The sequence below is a fragment of the Hypanus sabinus genome, chromosome 6, assembly GCF_030144855.1.
Source record: "Hypanus sabinus isolate sHypSab1 chromosome 6, sHypSab1.hap1, whole genome shotgun sequence".
Lineage (NCBI taxonomy): Eukaryota > Metazoa > Chordata > Chondrichthyes > Myliobatiformes > Dasyatidae > Hypanus > Hypanus sabinus.
The window spans coordinates 94,688,534-94,699,736 of record NC_082711.1 but is presented as its reverse complement, the minus strand read 5'-3'; the positions used below and the strand labels follow the sequence as shown (position 1 = coordinate 94,699,736).

Sequence of the window (11,203 nt, the reverse complement as noted above, 5' to 3'; positions counted from 1 at the left end):
ATAACCAGATGTGCAGTGGTGTCAGAATCGTTTCCGTATGGTTCATTCTTCATTATAAAATTCACGTGTAGACATCTCTTATGTTAAAGATGAACTCTGGACCTGACAATCCACCTCATTGTGGGCTTTACACCTTATTATCTACCTGCACTGCACTTCTTCTGTAACGAAAACACTACATTCTGCATTCTGTTATTGCTTTTGCCTTTGTAGTACCTCAAGGTACTTATGATTTGAAATTATCTGTATGGATGGCATGCAAAGATTTTCACTGTACCTCAGTACATGTGACAATAATAAACTAAATAACAATTACCAGTCTGGGTCCTGAAAATAATACGGGCTACTCGAGTCAAAGCACTGTTTCACCACACAAGAGATTTGCTTTATTATAACTTGGGGGAGAGGGCATGTTCTAACTCAGGAGATCACAGCTTATGGAATCTGGTACTGGGAACAGGCTTGAGAAAAGTGCTCTTAAAATAAAATGATGATGAAGTAATTGTACTCAGGAGTGAGGAACAGGATTTACAGAACATGATTACTATTGGCAGAATCTCAGGTGGTGACAAGAGTGCGTGCAGAAACACAATATACCAGCAACAACCTCGCACTCAAGGTCCGTAAGATCAAGGAAGTGATTGTGGACTTCAGGAAGGTAAGACAAAGGAACACATACCAATCCTCACTGAGGGATCAGAAATGGAGCGTGTGAACAATTTCAAGTTCCTGGGTGTCAATATCTCAGAGGACCTAACCTGGACTCAACATATTGATACAACTATAAAGAAGGCAAGACAGTGGGTATATTTCACTAGGAGTATGAAGAGATTTGGTTTGTCACCAAAAATACTTGTAAATTTCTATAGATGTACCATGCAGAGTATTCTAACTGGCTGCATCACCATCTGGTGGGGTTGGGGGGTGGGGGGAGGAGAGTGGAAGCTACCGCACAGGATTGAAGTAAGCTGCAGAGAGTTGTAAAATTAGCCAGCTCCATCATGGACACTAGCCTCCGTAGAATCCAGGTCATCATCAAGGAATGGTGACTTAGAAAGACAAAGTCCATCATTAAGGACCTCCACCACCCAGAGCAAGCCCTTTTCTCATTGCTACCATCAGGAAGGAGATACAGAAGCCTGAAGGAACACATTCTATAATTCAGGAACAGCTCCTTCCCCTCTGCCATCTGATTTCTGAATGAACATTGAACCTATGAACACTACCTCAGTACTTTTTTAATTTCCTAATTTTTGCACTACTTAATTAATTTAAATTATTATATGTATTTTTACTCTAGTTCATAGTTTTCTTCTTCTATTATCAGCTATTGCTTTGTACTGTTGCTGCAAAGTTTAAAAAAATTCATGACATATACCGATGATACTAAACCTGATTCTGTCTCTGATGACTGGTGCTTTCATTTGCTCAAGTAAACCACATGCAGGCAACCATATATTTAATAAGCCCTTCCTGGATTTTTTTTGGGGTCTGTATTCCTTCACATTGCATCATTTGTAGTTTTTAAATGTCATCTTTCCTATGGTTACAGGGAAACTGCAATAGTTCCTATTGTGTTTACCAACCCAACACTTTCTAGATGAGGGAATTATGTCAGTAAATATCCCACCAAGTATACAAATTGACAGAATTCTATTACATGATGTGCGACATGATGGTTAGCCGCAGTCACTTCCAACTAAACTGCTGGATCCAGTAGGGTTGTTACTGCAGTTGGAATTCCGGACATTTGAGGCAGAAACAGGCATCTAATTCCCACCTTACCAGCTAGGGAACTGAAATTCAATTCATAGAACTGACGTTAAAAACTAGTCTCAATATCACTAACCCTGAAGTTACTAGATTATTATTAAAAACTCATCTGGTTCAGCAACACCTTTTGGGGAAGGAAATCTACCATCCTTAGAGACTGGCCAATGTTCACCTTTTGATTCCTAGTTTCACAGTTCAGGGATGAGTTAGGATGGACAATAAATGGAATTAAGTCCAATCAATTCTGCATCCTATGAATGGAAAATGTTTTTAAAATACATCTTTGTACAATATTCTTGAACCAAATAGTTGCCAGAAATAGCTGTGTCATCCTTGTCACATTCAGATCTGATTAAAAGCTTTCCACTTCATTTGCGGCAAGTCTTAGCTGAACAGCTTAACTGTTATGTTAAAGATCACATGCTTATTCTAGACAGTGATTTCACTCCATTTGTTTTTGCACATCATTGCATAATTATGTCTGGTAAGCATTTTAGCACATGACCAGAAAGTTTTTAGTAAAAAGATTTATGCTTAGCACTTTGAATTAGATTTTTGTGCATAGCTCCTTGGTATGAAGAATGAAATAAGGCGTGAATTTTTGGGACTGGAGGATCATAAACCAAAGACAAATTTATTCAAAGTTGAGTTTGTCCTGAGCATAAATGCATGAACGCATATGTGCAATGAAAGACTACTCAAGCAGTATCACAGAAAAAAAATAGCATTGGAAAAACAGTATTTACAAGAAAAACAAGTCAAACATACACTTTGTGGCCACTTGGTTAGGTACACCTGTTATACCTGCTTGTTAATGCAAATATCTAATCAGCTAATCATGTGGTATGAATTCAAAGCATAAAAGCAAGCAGACATGGTCAAGCGGTTCATTTGTTGTTCAGATCAAACATCAGAATAGGGAAAAACTGTGATCTAAGTGACTTTGACCGTAGAATGATTGCTGGTGCCAGACAAGTTGATTTGAGTATCTCAGAACCTGCTGATCTCTTTGGACTTTCATGCACAACAGTCTCTAGAGTTTACAGAGAATGGCGTGGAAAACAAAATCAATCCAGTGAGCAGCAGTTCTGTGGGCAAAAACACTTTGTTAATGAGAGAAGTCAGCTGAGAATAGTCAGACTGGATCAAGCTGACAGGAAGGCGACAGTAACTCATATAACCACACGTTACATCAGTGGTTTGCAGAAGAGCATCTCTGAATGCACAACACTTCAAGAAACAAAAATACACTGAGTGTATTTTTTATTGGGTCCCTCTATACCTAACAAAGTGGCAACTCAATGTAAATTATATACGGTGTTTACAGGAAATTAGAGCAAAAAAGCAGTACATTTTAGTACAAAGTGATCAAAATGTTCATAATGTTGCTGAACTGCAAGGTTTAAAGCTTTATCAGTTTGTTGAAGAACAAAATGGTTGAAGGGAAATAGATGCTCTTGAACCGGGTTATGTGGGATTTTAAGCTTAGGTACCTCCTGCCTGGTGGTAAATATGAAAAGACGGCATGGCTGAGGTGGTGGGAATCCTTAATGATGGATATTGCCTCCTTTATATACTACCAACGCAGGGAGAAATGTACCCTTTTTGTTTTGGGTAAAGTCCATTACTCTGCAGCTTCTTACATACTTGTGCAGGGGTCAGCAACCTTTACCACTGAAAGAGCCACTTGGACCCGTTTCCCACAGAAAAGAAAACACTGGGAGCCGCAAAACCCGTTTGACATTTAAAATGAAATAACACTGCATACAACGTTTTGTTTTGCCTTTATGCTATGTATAAACAAACTATAACGTGTTGCATTTATGAAATTGATGAACTCCTGCAGAGAAAACGAAATTACATTTCTGCATGCAACAAAAACATTTTGACCTCCGAAATAAAGACGTTGGGTTGAAGGTTACTTTTAAGTAAAATACTCAACGTCTATTTGAGTCCTTCTTGTATTTATGAAAAACACCAAACTTAAATTTGCCGCCAGCAGCAAACCAAAAATAACGTCAGCCAGCTGTCAACCTGAAAAATAAAAGGACTATTTCACTGAACAATGAAAACATGAATATACGTAAAATAATAGGCAATTAAAATATTTATCATACTTGTTCAGGTTGACTCACACCTGACAATGCAGTCATATTCAGTAGGGATGGATCGATGCTTAGGGGAGTGACCGGGAAGGATAATGTGTTTTTTTCCTCTCTGAACTCACAGAAGCGTTTCCCAAACGATGTTTGCATTGCGATGATTGCAGAATGTAAATACTCTGAATTTATCATGTCGTGACCTTGTTTGAACTCTCTCAAATTGGGGAAGTGAGACAATGTGCCTTTCTGTAAATCTCTGGCAAGCAACGTCAACTTGCGCTCGAATGCCAAAACATCCTCCAACATGTGCAGGGCTGGACGTCCTTACCCCGTTGAAGAGCTGTGTTCAGCGTGTTCAGGTGCGCTGTCATGTCTACCATGAAGTGTAGCTTTTCCAGCCACTCTGGCTGTTCCAGCTCAGGAAAGGTGAGCCCTTTGCTGCCCAGGAAAGTTTTCACTTCTTCCAGACACGCGTCAAAGCGTTTCAGCACCTCCCCTCTGGACAGCCAGCGATAAAAACACGTTGTAGCGGTGTGCTACACGCAGTCAGTAAACTGCAGTCAAAGATAGCTTTATTCAAACTAAACAGCCTTGCTTTTAAGCCTCCCTCAACCCGCCCCCCATGGGCGCGGATGCTGCAAAAGACACGTACTCACAAACCCCCGTAGGCTATCTCCCTTAGCCTGAACGCTGGCTAATTGTGAGCCGGTTCGGATGTGTCAGGAAATGGGTCGCCACAACGTCTTATTTAGATTGTACAAGATCACCATAATCTTCAAATTTAGATTTTCATTTCAAAAACTAACAAACTAACATAAAATACATTTTAATTAAATACTGACCATGTAGCGGTGTGCGACACGCAGCGCTAAAATTACGACACGGAGTCGGTAACTGCAGTGGAAGGAAAAAACTTTATTCGAAATCTTCAGCCTCACTTTTAAGCCTCCCTCAACCTGCCCCCCATGGCGCAGAGGCGCCAAAGCTCTGTGCTCGCAAACCCCCGTAGGCTATCTAATTGTGAGCCGGTTCGGATGTGCCAGGAAAAGGGTCGCCACAACCAATTATTTCCCAAAGCAACAGGGAGCCGCAGCACAGACGTAAAAGAGCCACACGTGGCTCCGGAGCCGCGGGTTGCCGACCCCCGTACTTGTGCTTTCAAATTGCCTTTCCAGACCTTGCAACCAGTCAGGATGCATACTTCATCAACCAGTAATGAAGTAGGACCTAATTATTCTTCTGGGAAAAAGTTGTGTCGTCCTTTTTGACTAATTTCTCCTTCCTAATTGTCCAATGCAATGCTGAGGTTTAAGGATAAAAATCCATTACTCTTTCCTATCATTATATCATTTCAGTGGAGGACTTATTTTCCTTCATGTCATTTTAAAAAGATTATTGCAGAAAAATTCATCTGTAAGTTTATAAAATGAACATACTAAGCTGTATGAATTACATTGTAGAGGGACTGAAGTCCCCAAAAGCAAAAAGCTGCCACTTTAAAACATATTCCCTTATTAGATAGTAGGGGGGTATTTCTACCCAATGTGTCTGTGCCAGCTCACAGAGCAGTCCACTTTCCCTTTAACCTTTTCTCCTTTCATTCACATCTTCTCTTCCAGTTTTTTTTTAATCTCACGTACACACTTGAGGGAAGTTAAATGGGACAATCAACCAGCAGATTTTTGGGATGCAGGAGGAAACAGGAATACCCATGGGGAAACCTATGTGGCTGGAGAAACAATATGAAAATTTCATGCGGATGGAACTGAATCCAGGTTGTTGTAGTTGTAGATAACAATTCTACTTGCTTTATCACTATGCCACCATAGAATATGGTTAATTTTTACTCAACAGGACATAATTACTGATGACCATTGACTCTTCAATAGCATATAAGGATCCAGAATGTGACAGTGACAACCTTGATCAAAGAAAGTACCTCGCTGTCCTTCCCAGTAAGTTTGTTGATAACATTATTGAGATAACCTCACTCTTCTAAAGCACTCTTATAAAGTTAACCTCAAAGTTGACTTGAGAGATTTCAGTTTTCAGTAGCTGAGGGAATAAGAAGTTTCAACTCTATTGAGGAAAGGATTGAAAAGGAGAAGTCAGCCAGGGTACTTATTCCTATTCCTGTACATTAGAAGATATGATTCTGTGGATAACCAGTGACAGCAAGGTCAGTCCACATCTTACAACTAAAATCACCAGACAATAGTTAGTGAAAGATCATCTGAGTTTGGTTGTAGTTCAGTATTAGTAACATTCCTTAGTATTTCAGTGTTTCTGTACATGTAACCAAATCCTATGAAAATTAGACTAAAATCCCTTCTCACAGGGATGTGGGATAATCAATCTGGTCATTTCAGATCTTCAGATGGATCATTATCTCAGAATGTACATTTACACCTGTTTTCAAATGATTTAGGGAATCATATGTCAGACAAATCTCAAAAATGAAGGATGTTTTATTGCTTCTTTATGGAAGCACTTATGTACTATTTTGAAGAATCTTTTCTGACTACAGGTGCGTTTGGCAGGAGTGTGATGTCAAATTTCTCAAACATGACCTAGCTTGAACTCACCCATTTCCTATTTTAGCCAAGATGGGAATGGTGGAATGGAGATGAAGATGATTTTTAAAAATATATTTTTTATTAATTTTTTAAGAGAATTACATACAATGAATAGAATAATAAAGTAATGAAAATTAATATTACCCCTCCCCCCTCCCCTTAACCCTTCCCTCTTAACATCCCTGTCTAAAAAAATGAAAAAAGAAAAAAAAAGAAAGAAAGAAGAAAGAAAGAAGAATTGCCTGGATATCGGAGGATCCCCACATGCACCATGTTCAAAATAACTTTAGTATATATCTTTATTCTTTCCCCAAATAACTAATAATTTTATCTTCAAAGGACCTATGTAGTTAATCCTATCTTTTGTAGATAGGGGTGCCAAATTTTCAAAAATATATCATATTCATTTCTTAAATTATAAGTAATTTTTTCAAGTGGAATGCAGCTATATAATTCATTATTCCAATGGTCCATAGTTAAGTATGAATCTAATTTTCAAGTAACTGCAATAGCTTTTTTGGCTACTGCCAATGCAATTTTTATAATTTTTTTCTGATATTTATTCAATTTAGGTTTCGGTATTATCCCTTCAATATCGCCTAATAAAAATAATGTTGGGATATATGAAAGTTGGATTCCAATAATTTGTTCCAGTAAAAGTCTTAGATTTATCCAAAAAGGTTGAATTTTAAAACAAGACAAAGTAGAGTGTAAAAAAGTACCGATTTCTTGATTACATCGGAAACATTGGTCAGATAAATTTGCGTTTAATCTATTTATTTTTTGTGGTGTAATATATAATTGATGTAAGAAATTGTATTGTACTAATGTAAGTCAGATATTTATTGTATTTGTCATACTATCAAGACATATTCTTGACCAATTTTTTCCATCAATTTTAATATTCAAATCAGTTTCCCATTTTTGTCTTGACTTATGAATTTCTGGTTTAATTGTCTGATTTTGAATCAAATTATACATACAAGATGTAATTTTTTTAATTTTTCCTTTTTGAATTAAAGTTTCTATTTCATTAGGTTTTGGCATTAACATTGTTTGACGCAGGTTATCTCTTAAATAGGCCTTTAATTAAAAATAACAGAAAAGATTGTTATTTGATATTTTATATTTATTCTTTAATTGATCAGACGACATCAATATACCTCCTTCAAAACAGTCACCTATATATCTGATCCCTTTTTGAAACCAGTTATATAAAAGTTGATTATCCATTGTAAAAGGAATAAGTCTATTTTGAATTAGGGTTCTCTTTGTTAATAGAGATTTCTTTATCTCATCATCCACATTGACCTTATTCCATAAATCGATCAAATGTTTTAATATAAGAGATTCTTTCTTTTCCCGTATCCATTTGGATTCCCATTTATATATATAAAATCTTCTGGTATATTTTCTCCTATCTTATCTAACTCTATTCTAATCCATGCCGGTCTTTCTTCATCAAAAAAAGATGCAATAAATCTAAGTTGATTTGCTTTATAATAATTCTTAAAATTTGGGAGTTGTAACCCTCCTAGGTCAAATTTACGTGTCAATTTTTCCAACGATATTCTTGACATCTTACCTTTCCAAAGAAACTTCCTCACACATTTATTCAACTCTTGAAAAAACTTCTGGGGCAGTTGTATTGGTAATGTTTGGAATAAATATTGTAATCTGGGAAATATATTCATTTTTACAGCATTAACTCTACCTACTAATGTTATTGGTAAGATCATCCATTTATCTAGATCTTCTTGTATTTTGTTCAATAATGGCAAATAATTTAATTTGTATAAATTCTTTATATCATTATCGACTCTTATACCTAAACATTTTATACCATTTGTCGGCCATCTAAATCAACATTGACTATAATCTCCTTTAGTAAGGGGTAAAATTTCACTTTTATCCCAGTTTACTTTATATCGATTTTCGCATATTCTTCCAATCTGAAAGATAATTTATGCAACAAATGTAATGGGTTTGTTAAGTAAATCAGAACATCATCAACAAATAAATTGATCTTATATTCCTCCTGGTTAACTCTGAAGCCCACAATGTCTGGATCCGTTCTAATTAATTCAGCTAATGATTCTATCGCAAATACAAATAGGGTAGGTGATAATGGACAACCTTCTCTGGTTGACCTTGTTAACTGGAATGATGTTGAAATTTGACCATTTGTCACTACTTTAGCTTTGGGACTAGTATTTAAGGTTTTAGTCCATTTTATAAAAGATTTTCCTAACCCATAATTTTCCAATACCTTAAATAAAAAGTCCCATTCCAATCTATCAAATGCTTTTTCTGCATCCAAAGCAACTGCCGCACTCATTTCCTCCTTCTTTTGTGCCAAATGAATTATGCTAATTAACCGAGTTACATTATCTGCCGATTGTCTATTTTTAATAAAGTCTGTTTGATCCATATGCATTACTTTTGGTAAATAGATAATCTATTAGATAAAATTTTTGCTATTATTTTATAATCCGTATTCAACAAAGAAATAGGCCTATATGATGTTGGTTTTAAAGGATCTCTATCTTTTTTTGGCAATACTATTAGGATCGCTGTTGAAAAAGATTGTGGAAGTTTATGTGTTCTCCCATTTGATATATTATCTCCATAAAGGGAAGGATTAATAAAATTTTAAATTTTTTTATAAAATTCAGGCAGAAGACCATCTTCTCCAGGAGATTTATTACTCTGAAGTGATCCTAAAGCTTCTTCAACCTCTTTTGATGTAAAGGGCATATCTCATCCTTTCTGTTCTTCCGAATTCAATTTTGGAAGAGTTATTTGTGATAAAAAATTTTCTATTTCAGAAACCTCATTTTGTGATTCTGATTGACATAATTCAGAGTAAAATTTTTTCAAAGTTTCATTAATTTCTAAAGGTTTATAAGTAATTTTATTTGCACTTGTTCTAATTGCATTTATTGTTTTGGAAGCCTGCTCTGTTTTCAACTTCCAAGCAAGAATCTTGTATGATCTTTCACCTAATTCGTAATATCTCTGTTTAGTTCCCATAATTACTTTTTCTGTTCAATATGTCTGGAGTGTATTATATTGTAGCTTCTTATTATCAAGTTGTCTTCGTTTTTTTCTGTCATATATCTTTGGGATTCTTTTTCTAATTTTGTAATCTCTTCTTCTAATTGATCTATTTCTACCATATATTCCTTCTTAATTTTAGAAATATAACTTATTATCTGACCCCTCAAATATGCTTTCATCGCTTCCCATAATATAAATTTATCATCAACTGAATATGAGTTTCTATCCAAAAAAATTTGATCTGTTTTTTCATAAAATCACAAAAATCTTGATGTTTTAATAAAATTGAATTAAATCTCCATCTGTATATTAATTCCTCCTTATCCATCATTATCATTTTCATTATCAAGGAGGAATGATCTGACACTATTCTTGTTTTATATTCTACACTTTTCAGTCTATCCTGAATATTCATTGATAATAAGAAAAAATCTATCCTTGAATAAGTTTTATGTCCATTTGAATAAAATGAATAATCTCTTTCTCTTGGTTTAATTCTTCTCCATATATCAATCAAATTTAAGTCTTTCATCAATGATAAAGTTAGCTTTATTACTTTTGATTTTGTAATAGCTTTAGTTGACCTATCTAGAACTGGGTCTAAAAAAATGTTAAAATCGCCACCTATTAATATTTTATCATGTGCGTCGGCCAAATTCAAAAAAACTTCTTGTATGAATTTTGCATCATTTTCATTTGGTGCATAAATGTTCGGAAGAGTCCATAATTCCAAAAAGATTTGACAATGTATAATCACGTATCTCCCCACAGAATCAATTAGTACATTTTGTATTTTAATTGGTAAGGTTTTATTAACCAAAATTGCAACTCCGCTCGACTTTGAATTAAATGAAGCTGCAATAACACTTCCCACCCAATCTCTCTTTAACTTCTGATGTTCTATCTCTGTTAAATGTGTTTCCTGCAAAAAAGCTATATCTCCTTTCATTTTCTTAATATATGTTAAAACTCTTTTTCTTTTCACAGATCCATTAAGCCCATTAACATTAAAACTTTAAAAACTGAGTAAATTAGTCACTCATAATACCTTGGGGAATCTTCAGATGGATCATTATCCCAGAATGTACATTTACACCTGTTTTCAAATGATTCAGGGAATCATATGTCAGCCAGATCTCAAAAATGAAGGATGTTTTATTGCTTCTTTATGGAAGCACTTATGTACTATTTTGAAGAATCTTTTCTGACAACAGGTGCGTTTGGCAGGAGTGTGATGTCAAATTTCTCAAACATGACCTAGCTTGAACTCAGCCATTTCCTATTTTAGCCAAGACGGGAATGGTGGAATGGAGATGAAGATGATTAACTTACATCTATAAAGCAAGCTACAGTCCTCACATTTTATCTTCATTTTTGCTCATCAGTCCTAACAGCAGTTAATGGGATGCAGAGGCTCCTGACTGCAAGAGGTATACTGTCTTCCGAACAGGAGTACTCCTAAATAAGCCAAGCTGTGAAATGTTAATCACAATAAACTAATCCACACTTCATCCAAAGTGCGATTTCTAATTTCAAATCTGAGAATGATAAACTCCTGATAAATAAATAGCTAAAGGATGTAGAAAAGGAGTGAGTAGATATTATAGACCATACCAAGTAATCACAATTCTCTGCAATCAGAACCACACTTAACCTACAATTCACCTTCAACACTACTCACAGCCCTCTTTC

At 35.5% G+C, this 11,203-nt stretch overlaps 1 long non-coding RNA gene across 1 annotated transcript in view; it reads left to right on the top strand.

Moving 5' to 3' along the window:
• Positions 1–603: 603 nt before the first annotated feature.
• Positions 604–11,203, top strand: part of LOC132395033 (uncharacterized) — a 31,455-nt gene continuing 20,855 nt past the window's right edge. Inside the window, exon 1 of the long non-coding RNA XR_009512499.1 lies at positions 604–658. This is a non-coding gene — a long non-coding RNA (uncharacterized LOC132395033). The remainder of the gene's footprint in view (positions 659–11,203) is intronic.